Below are 6,852 nucleotides of genomic sequence, written 5' to 3' on the forward strand. Positions count from 1 at the left end.
CGGCGGAAAAATGTGTCCTCCTTTTCCCCAGATTTGAAGGATGGGTCAGGTGTATCCTTCGTGGCCCACCATATTCTAGAATTCATAGCATGGCCCAGGCAATTCCAGTTTCCAACAATGACGGCTGCTACTAAGTTTTAATATTACCCTTATTACTCTTTCGGTAATTATGGTAATTTTGAAATTGGTCTGTAGCTACTGAGAAGAGAAGTGTCAAGCTTAGGTTTTTTTAACAGTGGGCGAATAACAGTATTCTTACAATAAACAGGGACCTGACCCGAAATCAGTGAGGTATTGGTAATTGTAAGGACACAGGGACCAATAGACTGAAAGACATTTTTAAACAAAGATCCAGGTAAAATATCAAGAAAGCAGGAGGATGCTCTCATCAAATAAACTAACTTGAACAGCTCTGGTAAGGACACAGGTAAAAATCTTTCTAAAATTACAGGTCTAGCTTGAGTGGGAGCTGACAACAGAGACACATAAGGAAAGATATTGGTTTGGTCCCAATCCAGCGACCACACACTCTGGAGTATACATTTTGAGAACTATTACATCACAGCGACGTGACGACGGCTGTCCCAATCCGAAGTGTACTCCAAATGCGGTCTCCAAATGCACCATCGATTTCCCCAAATTTGAAGTGTGGTCCGGTGTACACTTCGTGGTCCCATATATCCCACAATTTATAGCGCGGCGGTGGGTGTGGATAATTTTGTTGAAAAACACGGCGGATGGCTGAAGTGGAGAGGCCGAAGAGTGAACTGTCAAAAGTAAGTACTGAATATTATGTCACTTATTTATGTGCAAATGTTTAATAATGAAGAACATTAAAACATTACTGTTGGCCACATGTCGGCAAAGTTATGTGACATTAGTGATGTTTGTACTAACTTGGTTTTAAAGGCTTTACTTTAAAATATACGCCGTTCAATAGTTGACCTTAATCCTACAGAGAATGTGATGATTTTGTGGATAATTAAAGTCAGTCATATATCCACAAACACAACAAGCTGAAAGTCAGTGAATGCTGCTCGGTTTGCAGTCCTGAATATGACGGCACAAGCAGGATTCACTGCACTGTTAATGTTAGCTATGTTATATTGCTGCCTCTGTTCGGTGGTGTCGAGCCAAACGGACTTTAACGTGTGTTTGAACGAGCTGACGGTTCACTCGTTAAGCTGAAAGAAAGATGCTTTAATCACAGGAGTCACACATGTGTCCACTGTACCATCTGGGAACTCTTCTTGTTTAGCACTCGTAATAACACAAACACTAAATCCTCCTTCTCTTGTGCTGTTTTGTAGCAGTGTATACACCTGAGACTGTCACCTGTCTGTCTGTCCTGCACTCTCTCTCTTTTTCTTTCTCTCTGATTGTGGAATAAAAGTATGAACATGTATCTATAAGTTACACTTGTGTTTGATTTCCATGTGTGACAACTGCAAGTGTCCAGAGTGAGGACAGACTGAGAGACCCACTGCTGCACATCATCTGTGAGGCTTTGCACCCCTGATGATCCAACAGGACAAACTCAGCAGTGTGTGAGGAAGAGGAGGAGGAAGAGCCAGCAGCAGCTGACAGATGGAGAGAATAGACAGACTGTTCCCTGTTTGTGAAGGACTGCTAGAAAAGTTTAACATAACTAATTGTCTGTCCTGAATCAGTCTTATCAGGTAATGTTCAAATAATTTTATCATTCCAGTGTTTTCAGTGTGGGAGAAAGTACTCAGGGCCTTCAGGTTAAACACTATGAAAGGCAGCAACAAGTTTAATATTCAGAAACCTAAAGTATGTATCAGCAGCAGAATGGACCTAAAAATAAATGTTTGTTTCAGTTCTATGAAGCTTTGAGTATTTTGGATTAGTAGTACTGCTGTGTTTGTTGCATCATATTGCTGTAATTGTTTATATGCTTTATATATTCTGAGGTAAGTTGATCTATAGTGTTACATCATATTCTATAAGGATGTTATGTGTTTGTATACTTTGTGCCCAGTTTGACCCATTTAGCAGAAGTCAGCCTGTTTAAGGCTCTGATATCTATTCTGTATGACTTAAAGCAGTTATGACATGGTCTGATTTTCTCACCCAATAAAGGAATATTTAATATATCAGTCTACTCTTCATTCTATCAGAAACAATTATCACAGCTCGTACATTTGCTTTTCCAACATATATGTAAGCATTGAACCAAATTTAGTAATTCCAACATATTAAAAGAACAATATTTGTCTCTCATATATAATACATCTATATACACACTGTCAAAGATACTTGTCTTTGAGTGAAGATTTAAGGTGATAGGACATAAATAAATGCAACTTGAATCTTTACTGAAGCTCAGTATTTGACACGGAGTTCAAACTCACTGCTGTAATAACTAATAATGATTATTATAATAACTATAATATTGGCCATATTATATTTACATTACCAAAGTGAGATGACTTTAGTCTCATGAACAACATTAGCTAATTGTTATTTACTAACTAATCTTAAAATGACTGTTCAGTACAGAAATGAAGCCCAACAATCATGTTTTACAGTCCTGTGGTCTCAGCCTCAGATAGGGGAGACCGGGGATAGTTGTAACATTTTTGACATTTCTGTCTGTAACTTGGAGCTCTTTTAAGGTAGTGGATTCAAAATGCAATGCAAAGTATTTACATGTCTCTGCTATTAAATAGTGCAGCTATTTTCCCTGCAGCACAATTGCCCATTGCATGGTATGGTCTCAAACACAAAGAGTGAAATGTTACAATTAACCCCATAGCCTTGGTTAGTTATAACATATCCTGGGGTGAAATGTAACACAATGAAATAAGGGTACTGACAAAACATTAACATGTAATCTTTTTTATTCAACACATGAATGCACTTAGAGCCATTTATGTAGCTATGTGTGTGTGTAACAGAATGCAGAAATCTAGCTATTGAACATATTCCAACCCCCCAAATTATGGAATTTTCTGGAACTAAATATTTGATTAATTTTGGTTGGCCTTCCTTGAGTTTGGCCTCATTGGCTCAGTGGGCATTATAACCTACAACTCTTGCAACAACTTTTGAACATAACAATGAAGCTAAAAAATTTTGTTGTGCACCAGCATCACAATTCCATTATTTTTTATCATGGCTTACCTTGGTGTGGTTTGCAAAGTGCTTCAGAAAGATGAGGAAATCTGTTTCTTGCACCCATCCTGATTTATTTCCACTACCAATACTTCCTACTGGTCCATCTCTGACACAGTGGTCTGCATAATGTATGTGTGGGAACACAAACAGTGGAGGAATTGTGTTGCCAATGGCATTAACCACATATACAAAGGTGACCAGCGAACCTCTCTCTGCTGATGTCGTTGTCCCAACTTGTTTAATATAAGTTAAAGTAATAGTGTGGTAAGTTATAACATCTGCATTATTGTTACAACTAACCCAGACTGTTGCTGTTACAACTGACCCAGACTCCTATAGCCATGAACTAGCTAAGATTACAGCCAACGGCTAAAACATTAGCACTAAAGACCTACACAGAATATATCCCCATAGGCATACAAATAACATAATTTAAGTTTGATGAGTTTAACTGCAAAGCAGATAATGCTATTAGAAATTGAAATAAAGTAGAAAAACTTACTTTTTGGCATATAAATTACTTTTTTTCGTGTTAAATTGTCTGTGTTTGACAAAATGTGCAGATTTTTCACATGTGATAGCAAAACTGAATTGGGCATGCACAGGATGAATCACATCATTTGAAACTTAGCCCTGATTGGAGAAATTGGAAGTGTTACAACTGACCCACGTTACAACTATCCCCGGTCTGCCCTACTCAACTAATCACACAAAGCTCTTGTAGAAACAAATGAACAAAATATGTTCTCCTTCATTTCTGTCAAACAAAGCTGTATGAAACGTTTCCAGCTGTTAGTGTCATGGTTGCTAAGCCTGAGGCTAGACCGTCCCATTTCACAAGCCTACAAGCCTCGCACTTCCGGCCTTAGCGGTCTTTGAGTACGCGGCCCTTGAGGACCGTTAAGGCTGCGTACTTTAAGGCTGGAGACCCTGAATTTGGATACAGCCATAATCTCTCCAGCATGTTCTGGTTCTGCCCTGGGTCCTCCTCTTGGTGGAACCCCAGGGCAGAGCTTCTAGTGGTTAAGCTTTGGGCAATTGTTACACCACTTGAAAATTAAAATTAAGTCATAACTAAATGCACTGTTGTACTATTTTGTTGCATTGTATGCAACCAAAGCAGGTTCAAATCTATTAATGAATTTTCTTAGTAGTATTTCATGATACTTACTTCATCTGAGCGGAACTTTGGATCTCAGATATGTTCCTTTAATCCACTGGCAGATTTTAAAGCTTCAATATAACGGTGATAAAATAATGTTTTTTCATCAATCATCTTCGGTTTTGAACTCATTTTATATCCTGAAAATATAATCAGTTTTTAGTGGGCGTGTGCCTGTTGGCATATGCAATAACCACTAAGTGCAGTTCAAAATAAACGTATCCAACGAGCATGAGTTTCTGATTTCAGCATGTAAATGAGCAGCAGCCCATACAGTTAGTCTCTAACACAAACCTTTCATGACGCTAATGATGAGGCTGGGGAGGGCTCCTCCTGCAGGGGGTGGAGGGAAGTACATTTGGTATTCTCCCAAAGAAATATTCCACGCTTCAGTCAATGCGACTTTATAAGAGGCCAAGTCCTCCATTGTGAGTGTTCCTCCTGAGCAAAAACATTGACATGTTTTTGCTCAGGCATGATTCTGTTGAGCAAAACTGAACACAATGCATTGGGCCTTCTCTCATCTGGAGAGCACCGGGTGCACTGTGAGAGTCATGTTTTTTGATTTCTCCAGTTTGTTCATCGACCCTCAGAAGACCCTCAGAAATTTTGAGAGCCCAAGCAACACATTGCGAGCAAGGGCAAATGCAAAAACTGAGTGAGAGGGGCTGCTATTGTGTGTGTGTATTGATAAAAGCAAACACTGAAATACATTTTTTGTACGCAGCAATGAATTTTGTTCACTCAAATTTAGCTTTTCTTTGCTCGAAATAAATCTCTCCTCAAAATGCAACACTTGCACCTGCAAATTTTCTTTTACGTGCGCTCAAATTATTTTTTTTTACGTGCGCTCAGAATATTTGCACAAAAATAACGCCATAATGTAGAGGAAGTTAGGATCTTGGGCTTATGTTCTCCAGGAATTGACTAAGAAGCAAATGACACACATAACATTAGCATTTATTTAAACAAAACCATAAACAGTCGTTCAACAATTCACAATGAGAAAATTCCAATAGTCCATGTTTGTCAGTCTGTGTACTCAGTTCAGAGTTCTTTTCAGTCTTTTCAGTTCAGGTGTGTGAAGTGTGTGTGGATAGTGTTAATGTTAGAAGTACTACCCAGGTAGTGTATTGCTTTGATCTCATGAGCTTATCTGTCAGGAAGTAACGCGGCTGTCACTTCTAAGTAGGCTGCAAACCTTCCTGCATCTCAGCTGGGACTCCACCAAAAAGACCAACCTGCACAGGGCAGTGAACACATTTTGCATTAATATTATAAAACAACTTAATCAACACTAGTGACCATACACCTCTCACTCTTCGTATATGACAACAATTGATAATAACAGAATTAAAGAACCTTAAAACAGTTTCCATAGGCAGTTATCACACAAAATTAACTCACATCTCCTCTTTTGTGAACAGCAGTAACATTAATCCAGCGCTTACTGAATTGTGAGAATGCACCTCATCGATGCACGAGAGAAGTACAAAACGTGGTCGCAGTACTATTTATCCAAAGACTGGTCATATTTATTTCAGTTCAGTTCATTTTTATTTCAAACATGTACATTCACCATCATTACATAACATCATTACATTCTTTTGTTTGAAAAAAAGTAGGCAGAAGTATACACTTATTTGGCCCTACTCCCTCAAATTTTACATCTCATTCATTTAATTTTCTTTTAGTCTTAAATTAAACAAACAAACAAATGAAACAACAGCAAAACAAAACAAAAAAACATCACAATATAGTTTCATCAAACCAAAACATCACTTCAATTACCGTCCTGGGTTAACCCCGTTTTCTTCATTCTTATATTTGTTTAAAATTTGTTTTTTACATTTTATTTTAAACTGGTTTATTTTGTTACTTTCTTTTATTTCTTCTGTTAGACTGTTCCATAATTTAACTCCTACTATTGAGAAAGACATACTGTGTCCTTGTTCTAGCACTTTGTATTTTTAAATTCCATTTCCCTCTTAAGTTATATCCCCCTTCTCTTTCTAGAAACAATTTACAGATGTCTTTTGGAAGCATTTTATTTCCTGCTTTATTATTTGCACTGTTTTAACCTTCACCAAGTCTTGGAATTTTATAGTTTGCATTTTGATAAAGAGTGCATTTGTACCCCGCATTATTTATTACTGTAATGGCCCTTTTCTGCATTATAGTTATTGTTTGTGTATTACTTCTGTATGTGTTTCCCCAGACCTCTACACAATAGCTCATATATGGTAGTAGTGAAGCACAGTATAATATGTGCAGTGCTTTCTGATCCAAGATTTGCTTTGTTTTTCCCAGAACGGCAACGCCCCGTGACAATTTCCCCCTAACAATGATGGTGTGGTCGATGCACCAAGAATTTTTATTTCATTTACTCTTTCTAAATATACATTGTCAAAACATACTTTTACTTTGATATTTTTCTTAGGGTTTCCAAATAAAATAAATTTGGTTTTATCTAGATTTAATGATAATTTATTTATATCAAACCACTTCTTTAATATCTTTAATTCCTGTGTGATCACCTCCAAAACCTG

This window comes from Pelmatolapia mariae, linkage group LG12, assembly GCF_036321145.2.
Source record: "Pelmatolapia mariae isolate MD_Pm_ZW linkage group LG12, Pm_UMD_F_2, whole genome shotgun sequence".
Taxonomy (NCBI): domain Eukaryota; kingdom Metazoa; phylum Chordata; class Actinopteri; order Cichliformes; family Cichlidae; genus Pelmatolapia; species Pelmatolapia mariae.